Genomic DNA, 15,891 nt, shown 5'->3' with positions numbered 1-15,891 from the left:
CTGTTCGTTCCAAGGGTCAAGTTTCTTAAGACTCAAATAGCTATTTAAATGACTGAACACTTTCATATACATTCGACTTACTCAATTGTCCAGCTGTAAAACTCCACTGATCAGGTGGGCACAGGCGGGCATGCGCAGTCTGTAAAGTTCTTTATTTAATAAAGTCCTTTAAAAGAATTCTTCGTACGGCTCAATCTCCTTCTCCCAGTTTAACTCTTCTGTTGCCGGCAAAGACTTGGTTGGTTTCTGGTTCCGGTTTGGGCAACAGAGCTACAGGTTGAGCTGTGGCAGCAAGTTACTGGTTCAGGTGAGAGAGAAAGAGAGAGAGAGAGAGAGAGAGAGAGAGACTGTGCACTGTTCCTTATAGTCTGTCAGATCAATAGGTGATTGGTTCTTGAGTTCTTGAGATTGGATTTCGGTTTCAGCCCCCAGTGTCCTAATGGAGGGGGGCTTGATTTATGACTGATGTCAATCCATGCCATCTTTTGGAAATGCCGGTTGGCCCGGGTTCGTAGCTCTATGTCGGGATTTCGGCTCTCGTCCACTTCAAAGAGTTTTTATCACCTACAGGCCCCTTTCTCCAGACATCTCATAGCAGGATTCAACCTATTTGGCCTCTTCTCGGTGCCATCCTCCCCAAAACTGTCACTTTGTCTCATTTGGCTTTGGTTTCCCCCCTCTGTGTTGAATAATCGGGCTCTAAATAGCCCCGGCGTTTCTCCTGCAGTTCTTCGTTCTTTCCACTGCTAGCGCTGCCTTTGTGAAGGCAGATGGTGCTTGTGAGAAGTCAACAGCGTGTCCACCGAAAAGGGTGTCTGACTCCTGGTTTTGGATCCGGAAGGGTTGATAACAGACCGAAACGGTTACAATATGATACTGCTTAGATTAACTGTGGATATGTATTGTGATCGTGCTCGGCTCAGGTGTGCGTTCCGTCTGCACACAAAACATTTCGGTCGCGAAACGTCTAATCGAATCGAATAAAACGGCGGGGATAGCATGTTTGATCCGTGTGCTATTGTTTTTCAACAATTGTAATGCCCTTTGTAACGTTTAACCACTTCGTAACATACAGCTTGTTATAGGATATTGTGAACTGAACCTATTTTGCTGTGAATTTATATTTACTGCGAATAGTTTATTGTGGCTGGTCTTGGTCTGTCTGCACTAAATAAATGATTTGTATCAAGGGATTATTTAGTTTGTCTGTGTAATTTTTTACCTAACCACTAAGGGCCACTCCTTGCACTTCACACATTTGCCCTTTTAATTACTCCCTTACTGACATACTTTAACATGCAATGTGCGTGTGATATTAGTTTTAGCAGCCTGTTGCCATTCAGGTGAGACAATACCTAGTAAATCCTTTTTTTTTTTTTTCATGTTGGTGCGCCGCGAAGGTTTTTGGTCTCAGCAAAGTGTGCCGTGGCATTACAACGCTTGGGAACCACTGGCTTGGCTTGTTGGGCATCCAGGTATGCACTGAGATTACGATCGGCACGATGATTGTCGTTCTCAGGAGAATTGTGTTTCTTTGCTGATCACGTTCTCTGTCGCTTTTTACACAGTTCTTACAAGTGGCACATTGGGGATGAGGAGCAGAGCATGCTGACACGCATAGCTGTGGACTTCTGCATGGCATGGGGCCACAGGTCATTCCAAGTATTTCAAGACGCCTACAAATGTGTGGACACGTTGTGTTGGCCCAACCCTCACAGATTGTGCCAAGTCAAGTAGAGATGCATGTTGTGCTGTTCTAAAGTGACACGTCGTCAACGGCAAAAACATCTCTCAGAGTTCCTGGCTTGACTTGCCTCTGGAAGACAACACTTGCCCAGGCTGGATATTTGCCGAAAGAAGCAAAGAGGACTAGACACCTTGTCTAGACGCAACTGCATATTTCATTGTCACCTGGAAGGCCATCCAGGCTTTTCACCATTATGGCCCTCGGTCAACAAGGCGCCCAAACAGGGACTCGAACCCTGGACCCTCAGATTAAAAGTCTGATGCTCTACCGGCTGAGCTACCCGGGCTTCAGTGAAGTGCTTTACAATGTGTTGGCTTCATGATTGTTCCAGACCGCTTTCTGGCCGGTTTAGAAAACTGGGCTCAGGGTGAAAAGGGTCACATGCATATGAGATGTTTGGGCAATGCGAGTTTTCCACTGCAAATCCGAATTTCCGGTGTTTTCTCCTTGTCCTCATGCAATTCCAATGGCTTGACATTTGGGAGCTCGTCCAAAACCGATGTCAAACCATAATCACGCCTTCCTTCGAGCGACCTAAGGATGCCCGCTGCCTGAAACCTACAGTCCTCCGCTCTACCAACTGAGCTATCGAAGGGAAACTTCTCAACGTCTTCCCCTGGCAGTCTCAGTGGCCGTGCAAAGCCAAGAAGCACCGTGGCTTGGCTCAGTGGTTTTCAACCCGTGTGCCGTGAGGACTACCCAATTGTGTCGTGAGATTTTTATCCCCTGAAAAATATTATGTCATTTTGTTTGGTCAACTTCATAAATCTTGTATCAAATCAAACTTATTCAAATGTGTGAAAATATTACATTTATACATCACCTGTAGAAAGCGTTTCATAACTGAAATGTTGTGTTTGCCGGACTGAACGCACACCTACACTGAGTTGCAGTGCTATCAGTTGTATCGTAAGGTACACTTATAAATTTCAATTTAAGAAGTGAATTTATAGTATCACCTTATCACGAATCCTGGAATCTTGTAGAACTCAATTTCTGTGATAATTGGACACAGACACCAATTCCAAAGATATAAATTGTTAAATTTATTCAAAAACAAAGACTAAATGTAGCACTACACTAATTATACAAAAGGGAAAAGCTAATTAAAATTCAACTCTAGATCAACAAATCAAAGACAAATCACTTCCGTGACCAAATCAAAGACCATGGGATCGCATATGATAACACACAAATCGTTAAACAAAAAAGGTTATAAACACATTAACTACAATACCGGTTAGTAAGACGAAGGTGAGTCTCTCGTTAGTATTGTTAGTCAGACATTAAATAACTACGCAGGTTAGTATTTATGTCAGGTAACTTCTCGTTATATATATATCAGTCTCATTTACGTTTAGGTGCCGAGAAAGATCCTATCGTTACTTGTTACCACAATTTCCCTTAACTGATTATTATTCAATGATCATGGATAGGCAGGGACACCAATTATCTAACGTCTATTGACTTGTGTCAATTTCAGACTAAACAGTTAAACAGGAATGAGAAGATATTTCTCGGGGTTGACAGATTTTATTTCTAAAATTATCAACAAAACAGTTTAATGCAACACACATTTATATTTAAGAAAACTAAATGATATTACACATTCTAGAGTTATGAATCACAGAATAACATTTCTAATTGATTTCTCAAATGTCATGAATCATGAACTCCAAACTGTTAAACTTATCTGAACTTCGTCGCAGAGAGGCCTCTCTGTCTTCGGGCTCAGATCACAGCACACGGCACATGGTCCGTGTGGTTTGGAACAAAGGCAGTGCGGTTCGGCTTTGTCCAAGAACTTCCACTCAGTCGATGCACCTGGAAGTTGGGGTTTCGCGAAATTAGAGTCTTTTCCAAACAGATTTTCCACTGGTTTGAAGGCTCCAAGGTTGTGCACAAAATCTTCTTTGTAAGCAGGGTTCCACCGTAGTTACTTGAAGACAAAGTCTTTGAGGAAAGCAGGGCCCTGTTCGTTCCAAGGGTCAAGTTTCTTAAGACTCAAATAGCTATTTAAATGACTGAACACTTTCATATACATTCGACTTACTCAATTGTCCAGCTGTAAAACTCCACTGATCAGGTGGGCACAGGCGGGCATGCGCAGTCTGTAAAGTTCTTTATTTAATAAAGTCCTTTAAAAGAATTCTTCGTACGGCTCAATCTCCTTCTCCCAGTTTAACTCTTCTGTTGCCGGCAAAGACTTGGTTGGTTTCTGGTTCCGGTTCGGGCAACAGAGCTACTGGTTGAACTGTGGCAGCGAGTTACTGGTTCAGGTGAGAGAGAAAGAGAGAGAGAGAGAAAGAGAGAGAGAGAGAGAGAGAGAGACTGTGCACTGTTCCTTATAGTCTGTCAGATCAATAGGTGATTGGTTCTTGAGTTCTTGAGATTGGATTTCGGTTTCAGCCCCCAGTGTCCTAATGGAGGGGGGCTTGATTTATGACTGATGTCAATCCATGCCATCTTTTGGAAATGCCGGTTGGCCCGGGTTCGTAGCTCTATGTCGGGATTTCGGCTCTCGTCCACTTCAAAGAGTTTTTATCACCTACAGGCCCCTTTCTCCAGACATCTCATAGCAGGATTCAACCTATTTGGCCTCTTCTCGGTGCCATCCTCCCCAAAACTGTCACTTTGATGCAAACCAGTTCCAAGCTGATGAGCAAAGGAAATCTGATAACTTTGGGGGTGGAGAGGTCTTCTTTAGATCAGTGCTTCAGCTCAGAGCCCAAATGCTCTTATCAAAATACACCCAACATAATGCTACACAGTGGAACTGCAAGGCAATTGATTAAAGGGACATGTGGTGAATTCCTTTTTATCTTTATACTGTTGTTGGATGTCTCCTGTTCCTCTAAGTCTCATTTGGCCTTGGTTTTCCCCCTCTGTGTTGAATAATCGGGCTCTAAATAGCCCCGGCGTTTCTCCTGCAGTTCTTCGTTCTTTCCACTGCTAGCGCTGCCTTTGTGCAGCTTGTTATAGGATATTGTGAACTGAACCTATTTTGCTGTGAATTTATATTTACTGCGAATAGTTTATTGTGGCTGGTCTTGGTCTGTCTGCACTAAATAAATGATATGTATCAAGGGATTATTTAGTTTGTCTGTGTACTTTTTTACTTAACCACTAAGGGCCACTCCTTGCACTTCACACATTTGCCCTTTTAATTACTCCCTTACTGACATACTTTAACATGCAATGTGCGTGTGATAATAGCTTTAGCAGCCTGTTGCCATTCAGGTGAGACAATACCTAGTAAATCCTTTTTTTTTTTTTTCATGTTGGTGCGCCGCGAAGGTTTTTGGTCTCAGCAAAGTGTGCCGTGGCATTACAACGCTTGGGAACCACTGGCTTGGCTTGTTGGGCATCCAGGTATGCACTGAGATTACGATCGGCACGATGATTGTCGTTCTCAGGAGAATTGTGTTTCTTTGCTGATCACGTTCTCTGTCGCTTTTTATACAGTTCTTACAAGTAGCACATTGGGGATGAGGAGCAGAGCATGCTGACACGCATAGCTGTGGACTTCTGCATGGCATGGGGCCACAGGTCATTCCAAGTATTTCAAGACGCCTGCAAATGTGTGGACACGTTGTGTTGGCCCAACCCTCACAGATTGTGCCAAATCAAGTAGAGATGCATGTTGTGCTGTTCTAAAGTGACACGTCGTCAACGGCAAAAACATCTCTCAGAGTTCCTGGCTTGACTTGCCCAGGCTGGATATTTGCCGAAAGAAGCAAAGAGGACTAGACACCTTGCATAGACGCAACTGCATATTTCATTGTCACCTGGAAGGCCATCCAGGCTTTTCACCATCATGGCCCTCGGTCAACAAGGCGCCCGAACAGGGACTCGAACCCTGGACCCTCAGATTAAAAGTCTGATGCTCTACCGGCTGAGCTACCCGGGCTTCAGTGAAGTGCTTCACAATGTGTTGGCTTCATGATTGTTCCAGACCGCTTTCTGGCCGGTTTAGAAAACTGGGCTCAGGGTGAAAAGGGTCACATGCATATGAGATGTTTGGGCAATGCGAGTTCTCCACAGCAAATCCGAATTTCCGGTGTTTTCTCCTTGTCCTCATGCAATTCCAATGGCTTGACATTTGGGAGCTCGTCCAAAACCGATGTCAAGCCATAATCACGCCTTCCTTCGAGCCGGAATTGAACCAGCGACCTAAGGATGCCCGCTGTCTGAAACCTACAGTCCTCCGCTCTACCAACTGAGCTATCGAAGGGAAGCTTCTCACCGTCTTCCCCTGGCAGTCTCAGTGGCCGTGCAAAGCCAAGAAGCACCGTGGCTTGGCTCAGTGGTTTTCAACCCGTGTGCCGTGAGGACTACCCAATTGTGTCGTGAGATTTTTATCCCCTGAAAAATATTATGTCATTTTGTTTGGTCAACTTCATAAATCTTGTATCAAATCAAACTTATTCAAATGTGTGAAAATATTACATTTATACATCACCTGTAGAAAGCGTTTCATAACTGAAATGTTGTGTTTGCCGGACTGAACGCACACCTACACTGAGTTGCAGTGCTATCAGTTGTATCGTAAGGTACACTTATAAATTTCAATTTAAGAAGTGAATTTATAGTATCACCTTATCACGAATCCTGGAATCTTGTAGAACTCAATTTCTGTAATAATTGGACACAGACACCAATTCCAAAGATATAAATTGTTAAATTTATTCAAAAACAAAGACTAAATGTAGCACTACACTAATTATACAAAAGGGAAAAGCTAATTAAAATTCAACTCTAGATCAACAAATCAAAGACAAATCACTTCCGTGACCAAATCAAAGACCATGGGATCGCATATGATAACACACAAATCGTTAAACAAAAAAGGTTATAAACACATTAACTACAATACCGGTTAGTAAGACGAAGGTGAGTCTCTCGTTAGTATTGTTAGTCAGACATTAAATAACTACGCAGGTTAGTATTTATGTCAGGTAACTTCTCGTTATATATATATCAGTCTCATTTACGTTTAGGTGCCGAGAAAGATCCTATCGTTACTTGTTACCACAATTTCCCTTAACTGATTATTATTCAATGATCATGGATAGGCAGGGACACCAATTATCTAACGTCTATTGACTTGTGTCAATTTCAGACTAAACAGTTAAACAGGAATGAGAAGATATTTCTCGGGGTTGACAGATTTTATTTCTAAAATTATCAACAAAACAGTTTAATGCAACACACATTTATATTTAAGAAAACTAAATGATATTACACATTCTAGAGTTATGAATCACAGAATAACATTTCTAATTGATTTCTCAAATGTCATGAATCATGAACTCCAAACTGTTAAACTTATCTGAACTTCGTCGCAGAGAGGCCTCTCTGTCTTCGGGCTCAGATCACAGCACACGGCATATGGTCCGTGTGGTTTGGAACAAAGGCAGTGCGGTTCGGCTTTGTCCAAGAACTTCCACTCAGTCGATGCACCTGGAAATTGGGGTTTCGCGAAATTAGAGTCTTTTCCAAACAGATTTTCCACTGGTTTGAAGGCTCCAAGGTTGTGCACAAAATCTTCTTTGTAAGCAGGGTTCCACCGTAGTTACTTGAAGACAAAGTCTTTGAGGAAAGCAGGGCCCTGTTCGTTCCAAGGGTCAAGTTTCTTAAGACTCAAATAGCTATTTAAATGACTGAACACTTTCATATACATTCGACTTACTCAATTGTCCAGCTGTAAAACTCCACTGATCAGGTGGGCACAGGCGGGCATGCGCAGTCTGTAAAGTTCTTTCTTTAATATAGTCCTTTAATAGAATTCTTCGTACGGCTCAATCTACTTCTCCCAGTTTAACTCTTCTGTTGCCGGCAAAGACTTGGTTGGTTTCTGGTTCTGGTTCGGGCAACAGAGCTACAGGTTGAGCTGTGGCAGCGAGTTACTGGTTCAGGTGAGAGAGAAAGAGAGAGAGAGAGAGAGAGACTGTGCACTGTTCCTTATAGTCTGTCAGATCAGTAGGTGATTGGTTCTTGAGTTCTTGAGATTGGATTTCGGTTTCAGCCCCCAGTGTCCTAATGGAGGGGGGCTTGATTTATGACTGATGTCAATCCATGCCATCATTTGGAAATGCCGGTTGGCCCGGGTTCGTAGCTCTATGTCGGGATTTCGGCTCTCGTCCACTTCAAAGAGTTTTTATCACCTACAGGCCCCTTTCTCCAGACATCTCATAGCAGGATTCAACCTATTTGGCCTCTTCTCGGTGCCATCCTCCCCAAAACTGTCACTTTGATGCAAACCAGTTCCAAGCTGATGAGCAAAGGAAATCTGATAACTTTGGGGGTGGAGAGGTCTTCTTTAGATCAGTGCTTCAGCTCAGAGCCCAAATGCTCTTATCAAAATACACCCAACATAACGCTACACAGTGGAACTGCAAGGCAATTGATTAAAGGGACATGTGGTGAATTCCTTTTCATCTTTATACTGTTGTTGGATGTCTCCTGTTCCTCTAAGTCTCATTTGGCTTTGGTTTCCCCCCTCTGTGTTGAATAATCGGGCTCTAAATAGCCCCGGCGTTTCTTCTGCAGTTCTTCGTTCTTTCCACTGCTAGCGCTGCCTTTGTGAAGGCAGATGGTGCTTGTGAGAAGTCAACAGCATGTCCACCGAAAAGGGTGTCTGACTCCTGGTTTTGGATCCGGAAGGGTTGATAACAGACCGAAATGGTTACAATATGATACTGCTTAGATTAACTGTGGATATGTATTGTGATCGTGCTCGGCTCAGGTGTGCGTTCAGTCTGCACACAAAACATTTCGGTCGCGAAACGTCTAATCAAATCGAATAAAATGGCGGGGATAGCATGTTTGATCCGTGTGCTATTGTTTTTCAACAATTGTAATGCCCTTTGTAACGTTTAACTACTTCGTTAAATACAGCTTGTTATAGGATATTGTGAACTGAACCTATTTTGCTGTGAATTTATATTTACTGCGAATAGTTTATTGTGGCTGGTCTTGGTCTGTCTGCACTAAATAAATGATTTGTATCAAGGGATTATTTAGTTTGTCTGTGTACTTTTTTACCTAACCACTAAGGGCCACTCCTTGCACTTCACACATTTGCCCTTTTAATTACTCCCTTACTGACATACTTTAACATGCAATGTGCGTGTGATAATAGTTTTAGCAGCCTGTTGCCATTCAGATGAGACAATACCTAGTAAATCCTTTTTTTTTTTTTTCATGTTGGTGCGCCGCGAAGGTTTTTGGTCTCAGCAAAGTGTGCCGTGGCATTACAACGCTTGGGAACCACTGGCTTGGCTTGTTGGGCATCCAGGTATGCACTGAGATTACGATCGGCACGATGATTGTCGTTCTCAGGAGAATTGTGTTTCTTTGCTGATCATGTTCTCTGTCGCTTTTTACAAAGTTCTTACAAGTGGCACATTGGGGATGAAGAGCAGAGCATGCTGACACGCATAGCTGTGGACTTCTGCATGGCATGGGGCCACAGGTCATTCCAAGTATTTCAAGACGCCTGCAAATGTGTGGACACGTTGTGTTGGCCCAACCCTCACAGATTGTGCCAAGTCAAGTAGAGATGCATGTTGTGCTGTTCTAAAGTGACACGTCGTCAACGGCAAAAACATCTCTCAGAGTTCCTGGCTTGACTTGCCTCTGGAAGACAACACTTGCCCAGGCAGGATATTTGCCGAAAGAAGCAAAGAGGACTAGACACCTTGCCTAGACACAACTGCATATTTCATTGTCACCTGGAAGGCCATCCAGGCTTTTCACCATCACGGCCCTCGGTCAACAAGGCACCCGAACAGGGACTCGAACCCTGGACCCTCAGATTAAAAGTCTGATGCTCTACCGGCTGAGCTACCCGGGCTTCAGTGAAGTGCTTCACAATGTGTTGGCTTCATGATTGTTCCAGACCGCTTTCTGGCCGGTTTAGAAAACTGGGCTCAGGGTCACATGCATATGAGATGTTTGGGCAATGCGAGTTCTCCACAGCAAATCCGAATTTCCGGTGTTTTCTCCTTGTCCTCATGCAATTCCAATGGCTTGACATTTGGGAGCTCGTCCAAAACCGATGTCAAACCATAATCACGCCTTCCTTCGAGCCGGAATTGAACCAGCGACCTAAGGATGCCCGCTGTCTGAAACCTACAGTCCTCCGCTCTACCAACTGAGCTATCGAAGGGAAGCTTCTCACCGTCTTCCCCTGGCAGTCTCAGTGGCCGTGCAAAGCCAAGAGGCACCGTGGCTTGGCTCAGTGGTTTTCAACCCGTGTGCCGTGAGGACTACCCAATTGTGTCGTGAGATTTTTATCCCCTGAAAAATATTATGTCATTTTGTTTGGTCAACTTCATAAATCTTGTATCAAATCAAACTTATTCAAATGTGTGAAAATATTACATTTATACATCACCTGTAGAAAGCGTTTCATAACTGAAATGTTGTGTTTGCCGGACTGAACGCACACCTACACTGAGTTGCAGTGCTATCAGTTGTATCGTAAGGTACACTTATAAATTTCAATTTAAGAAGTGAATTTATAGTATCACCTTATCACGAATCCTGGAATCTTGTAGAACTCAATTTCTGTGATAATTGGACACAGACACCAATTCCAAAGATATAAATTGTTAAATTTATTCAAAAACAAAGACTAAATGTAGCACTACACTAATTATACAAAAGGGAAAAGCTAATTAAAATTCAACTCTAGATCAACAAATCAAAGACAAATCACTTCCGTGACCAAATCAAAGACCATGGGATCGCATATGATAACACACAAATCGTTAAACAAAAAAGGTTATAAACACATTAACTACAATACCGGTTAGTAAGACGAAGGTGAGTCTCTCGTTAGTATTGTTAGTCAGACATTAAATAACTACGCAGGTTAGTATTTATGTCAGGTAACTTCTCGTTATATATATATCAGTCTCATTTACGTTTAGGTGCCGAGAAAGATCCTATCATTACTTGTTACCACAATTTCCCTTAACTGATTATTATTCAATGATCAAGGATAGGCAGGGCCACCAATAATCTAACGTCTATTGACTTGTGTCAATTTCAGACTAAACAGTTAAACAGGAATGAGAAGATATTTCTCGGGGTTGACAGATTTTATTTCTAAAATTATCAACAAAACAGTTTAATGCAACACACATTTATATTTAAGAAAACTAAATGATATTACACATTCTAGAGTTTTGAATCACAGAATAACATTTCTAATTGATTTCTCAAATGTCATGAATCATGAACTCCAAACTGTTAAACTTATCTGAACTTCGTCGCAGAGAGGCCTCTCTGTCTTCGGGCTCAGATCACAGCACACGGCACATGGTCCGTGTGGTTTGGAACAAAGGCAGTGCGGTTCGGCTTTGTCCAAGAACTTCCACTCAGTCGATGCACCTGGAAATTGGGGTTTCGCGAAATTAGAGTCTTTTCCAAACAGATTTTCCACTGGTTTGAAGGCTCCAAGGTTGTGCACAAAATCTTCTTTGTAAGCAGGGTTCCACCGTAGTTACTTGAAGACAAAGTCTTTGAGGAAAGCAGAGCCCTGTTCGTTCCAAGGGTCAAGTTTCTTAAGACTCAAATAGCTATTTAAATGACTGAACACTTTCATATACATTCGACTTACTCAATTGTCCAGCTGTAAAACTCCACTGATCAGGTGGGCACAGGCGGGCATGCGCAGTCTGTAAAGTTCTTTATTTAATAAAGTCCTTTAAAAGAATTCTTCGTACGGCTCAATCTCCTTCTCCCAGTTTAACTCTTCTGTTGCCGGCAAAGACTTGGTTGGTTTCTGGTTCCGGTTCGGGCAACAGAGCTACAGGTTGAGCTGTGGCAGCGAGTTACTGGTTCAGGTGAGAGAGAAAGAGAGAGAGAGAGATAGAGAGAGAGAGAGAGAGAGAGAGAGACTGTGCACTGTTCCTTATAGTCTGTCAGATCAATAGGTGATTGGTTCTTGAGTTCTTGAGATTAGATTTCGGTTTCAGCCCCCAGTGTCCTAATGGAGGGGGGCTTGATTTATGACTGATGTCAATCCATGCCATCTTTTGGAAATGCCGGTTGGCCCGGGTTCGTAGCTCTATGTCGGGATTTCGGCTCTCGTCCACTTCAAAGAGTTTTTATCACCTACAGGCCCCTTTCTCCAGACATCTCATAGCAGGATTCAACCTATTTGGCCTCTTCTCGGTGCCATCCTCCCCAAAACTGTCACTTTGATGCAAACCAGTTCCAAGCTGATGAGCAAAGGAAATCTGATAACTTTGGGGGTGGAGAGGTCTTCTTTAGATCAGTGCTTCAGCTCAGAGCCCAAATGCTCTTATCAAAATACACCCAACATAACGCTACACAGTGGAACTGCAAGGCAATTGATTAAAGGGACATGTGGTGAATTCCTTTTCATCTTTATACTGTTGTTGGATGTCTCCTGTTCCTCTAAGTCTCATTTGGCCTTGGTTTTCCCCCTCTGTGTTGAATAATCGGGCTCTAAATAGCCCCGGCGTTTCTCCTGCAGTTCTTCGTTCTTTCCACTGCTAGCGCTGCCTTTGTGCAGCTTGTTATAGGATATTGTGAACTGAACCTATTTTGCTGTGAATTTATATTTACTGCGAATAGTTTATTGTGGCTGGTCTTGGTCTGTCTGCACTAAATAAATGATTTGTATCAAGGGATTATTTAGTTTGTCTGTGTACTTTTTTACCTAACCACTAAGGGCCACTCCTTGCACTTCACACATTTGCCCTTTTAATTACTCCCTTACTGACATACTTTAACATGCAATGTGCGTGTGATAATAGTTTTAGCAGCCTGTTGCCATTCAGGTGAGACAATACCTAGTAAATCCTTTTTTTTTTTTTTCATGTTGGTGCGCCGCGAAGGTTTTTGGTCTCAGCAAAGTGTGCCGTGGCATTACAACGCTTGGGAACCACTGGCTTGGCTTGTTGGGCATCCAGGTATGCACTGAGATTACGATCGGCACGATGATTGTCGTTCTCAGGAGAATTGTGTTTCTTTGCTGATCATGTTCTCTGTCGCTTTTTACAAAGTTCTTACAAGTGGCACATTGGGGATGAGGAGCAGAGCATGCTGACACGCATAGCTGTGGACTTCTGCATGGCATGGGGCCACAGGTCATTCCAAGTATTTCAAGACGCCTGCAAATGTGTGGACACGTTGTGTTGGCCCAACCCTCACAGATTGTGCCAAGTCAAGTAGAGATGCATGTTGTGCTGTTCTAAAGTGACACGTCGTCAGAGTTCCTGGCTTGACTTGCCTCTGGAAGACAACACTTGCCCAGGCTGGATATTTGCCAAAAGAAGCAAAGAGGACTAGACAGCTTGCCTAGACGCAACTGCATATTTCATTGTCAACTGGAAGGCCATCCAGGCTTTTCACCATCAGGGCCCTCGGTCAACAAGGCACCCGAACAGGGACTCGAACCCTGGACCCTCAGATTAAAAGTCTGATGCTCTACCGGCTGAGCTACCCGGGCTTCAGTGAAGTGCTTCACAATGTGTGGGCTTCATGATTGTTCCAGACCGCTTTCTGGCCGGTTTAGAAAACTGGGCTCAGGGTGAAAAGGGTCACATGCATATGAGATGTTTGGGCAATGCGAGTTCTCCACAGCAAATCCGAATTTCCGGTGTTTTCTCCTTGTCCTCATGCAATTCCAATGGCTTGACATTTGGGAGCTCGTCCAAAACCGATGTCAAACCATAATCACGACTTCCTTCGAGCCGGAATTGAATCAGCGACCTAAGGATGCCCGCTGCCTGAAACCTACAGTCCTCCGTTCTACCAACTGAGCTATCGAAGGGAAGCTTCTCACCGTCTTCCCCTGGCAGTCTCAGTGGCCGTGCAAAGCCAAGAAGCACCGTGGCTTGGCTCAGTGGTTTTCAACCCGTGTGCCGTGAGGACTACCCAATTGTGTCGTGAGATTTTTATCCCCTGAAAAATATTATGTCATTTTGTTTGGTCAACTTCATAAATCTTGTATCAAATCAAACTTATTCAAATGTGTGAAAATATTACATTTATACATCACCTGTAGAAAGCGTTTCATAACTGAAATGTTGTGTTTGCCGGACTGAACGCACACCTACACTGAGTTGCAGTGCTATCAGTTGTATCGTAAGGTACACTTATAAATTTCAATTTAAGAAGTGAATTTATAGTATCACCTTATCACGAATCCTGGAATCTTGTAGAACTCAATTTCTGTAATAATTGGACACAGACACCAATTCCAAAGATATAAATTGTTAAATTTATTCAAAAACAAAGACTAAATGTAGCACTACACTAATTATACAAAAGGGAAAAGCTAATCAAAATTCAACTCTAGATCAACAAATCAAAGACAAATCACTTCCGTGACCAAATCAAAGACCATGGGATCGCATATGATAACACACAAATCGTTAAACAAAAAAGGTTATAAACACATTAACTACAATACCGGTTAGTAAGACGAAGGTGAGTCTCTCGTTAGTATTGTTAGTCAGACATTAAATAACTAGGCAGGTTAGTATTTATGTCAGGTAACTTCTCGTTATATATATATCAGTCTCATTTACGTTTAGGTGCCGAGAAAGATCCTATCGTTACTTGTTACCACAATTTCCCTTAACTGATTATTATTCAATGATCAAGGATAGGCAGGGCCACCAATAATCTAACGTCTATTGACTTGTGTCAATTTCAGACTAAACAGTTAAACAGGAATGAGAAGATATTTCTCAGGGTTGACAGATTTTATTTCTAAAATTATCAACAAAACAGTTTAATGCAACACATATTTATATTTAAGAAAACTAAATGATATTACACATTCTAGAGTTATGAATCACAGAATAACATTTCTAATTGATTTCTCAAATGTCATGAATCATGAACTCCAAACTGTTAAACTTATCTGAACTTCGTCGCAGAGAGGCCTCTCTGTCTTCGGGCTCAGATCACAGCACACGGCACATGGTCCGTGTGGTTTGGAACAAAGGCAGTGCGGTTCGGCTTTGTCCAAGAACTTCCACTCAGTCGATGCACCTGGAAGTTGGGGTTTCGCGAAATTAGAGTCTTTTCCAAACAGATTTTCCACTGGTTTGAAGGCTCCAAGTTTGTGCACAAAATCTTCTTTGTAAGCAGGGTTCCACCGTAGTTACTTGAAGCAAAGTCTTTGAGGAAATCAGGGCCCTGTTCGTTCCAAGGGTCAAGTTTCTTAAGACTCAAATAGCTATTTAAATGACTGAACACTTTCATATACATTCGACTTACTCAATTGTCCAACTGTAAAACTCCACTGATCAGGTGGGCACAGGCGGGCATGCGCAGTCTGTAAAGTTCTTTATTTAATAAAGTCCTTTAAAAGAATTCTTCGTACGGCTCAATCTCCTTCTCCCAGTTTAACTCTTCTGTTGCCGGCAAAGACTTGGTTGGTTTCTGGTTCTGGTTCGGGCAACAGAGCTACAGGTTGAGCTGTGGCAGCGAGTTACTGGTTCAGGTGAGAGAGAAAGAGAGAGAGAGAGAGAGAGAGAGAGAGAGAGACTGTGCACTGTTCCTTATAGTCTGTCAGATCAATAGGTGATTGGTTCTTGAGTTCTTGAGATTGGATTTCGGTTTCAGCCCCCAGTGTCCTAATGGAGGGGGGCTTGATTTATGACTGATGTCAATCCATGCCATCTTTTGGAAATGCCGGTTGGCCCGGGTTCGTAGCTCTATGTCGGGATTTCGGCTCTCGTCCACTTCAAAGAGTTTTTATCACCTACAGGCCCCTTTCTCCAGACATCTCATAGCAGGATTCAACCTATTTGGCCTCTTCTCGGTGCCATCCTCCCCAAAACTGTCACTTTGATGCAAACCAGTTCCAAGCTGATGAGCAAAGGAAATCTGATAACTTTGGGGGTGGAGAGGTCTTCTTTAGATCAGTGCTTCAGCTCAGAGCCCAAATGCTCTTATCAAAATACACCCAACATAACGCTACACAGTGGAACTGCAAGGCAATTGATTAAAGGGACATGTGGTGAATTCCTTTTTATCTTTATACTGTTGTTGGATGTCTCCTGTTCCTCTAAGTCTCATTTGGCCCTGGTTTTCCCCCTCTGTGTTGAATAATCGGGCTCTAAATAGCCCCGGCGTTTCTCCTGCAG

The 15,891-nt window shown here is 42.9% G+C and overlaps 7 non-coding genes across 7 annotated transcripts; all 7 read right to left on the bottom strand.

Annotated features, from left to right (window-relative positions):
- Positions 1-1,960: 1,960 nt before the first annotated feature.
- On the bottom strand, positions 1,961-2,033 carry trnak-uuu (transfer RNA lysine (anticodon UUU)). Its single transcript has one exon. It is a non-coding gene; the product is annotated as a tRNA-Lys (tRNA).
- Positions 2,034-5,584: 3,551 nt separating this feature from the next.
- trnak-uuu (transfer RNA lysine (anticodon UUU)) lies at positions 5,585-5,657 on the bottom strand. The gene has a single exon. It is a non-coding gene; the product is annotated as a tRNA-Lys (tRNA).
- Positions 5,658-5,892: 235 nt separating this feature from the next.
- trnay-gua (transfer RNA tyrosine (anticodon GUA)) lies at positions 5,893-5,981 on the bottom strand. Its single transcript is given in 2 exon segments — positions 5,893-5,928; positions 5,945-5,981. It is a non-coding gene; the product is annotated as a tRNA-Tyr (tRNA).
- A 3,551-nt stretch (positions 5,982-9,532) lies between these two features.
- Positions 9,533-9,605, bottom strand: trnak-uuu (transfer RNA lysine (anticodon UUU)). The gene has a single exon. It is a non-coding gene; the product is annotated as a tRNA-Lys (tRNA).
- A 226-nt stretch (positions 9,606-9,831) lies between these two features.
- On the bottom strand, positions 9,832-9,920 carry trnay-gua (transfer RNA tyrosine (anticodon GUA)). The gene is given in 2 exon segments: positions 9,832-9,867; positions 9,884-9,920. It is a non-coding gene; the product is annotated as a tRNA-Tyr (tRNA).
- Positions 9,921-13,165: 3,245 nt separating this feature from the next.
- Positions 13,166-13,238, bottom strand: trnak-uuu (transfer RNA lysine (anticodon UUU)). Its single transcript has one exon. It is a non-coding gene; the product is annotated as a tRNA-Lys (tRNA).
- A 235-nt stretch (positions 13,239-13,473) lies between these two features.
- trnay-gua (transfer RNA tyrosine (anticodon GUA)) lies at positions 13,474-13,562 on the bottom strand. The gene is given in 2 exon segments: positions 13,474-13,509; positions 13,526-13,562. It is a non-coding gene; the product is annotated as a tRNA-Tyr (tRNA).
- Positions 13,563-15,891: the final 2,329 nt, after the last annotated feature.

Source organism: Amia ocellicauda, unplaced genomic scaffold, assembly GCF_036373705.1.
Source record: "Amia ocellicauda isolate fAmiCal2 unplaced genomic scaffold, fAmiCal2.hap1 HAP1_SCAFFOLD_220, whole genome shotgun sequence".
NCBI lineage: Eukaryota > Metazoa > Chordata > Actinopteri > Amiiformes > Amiidae > Amia > Amia ocellicauda.
This window is presented reverse-complemented; position numbering and strand designations above follow the sequence as displayed.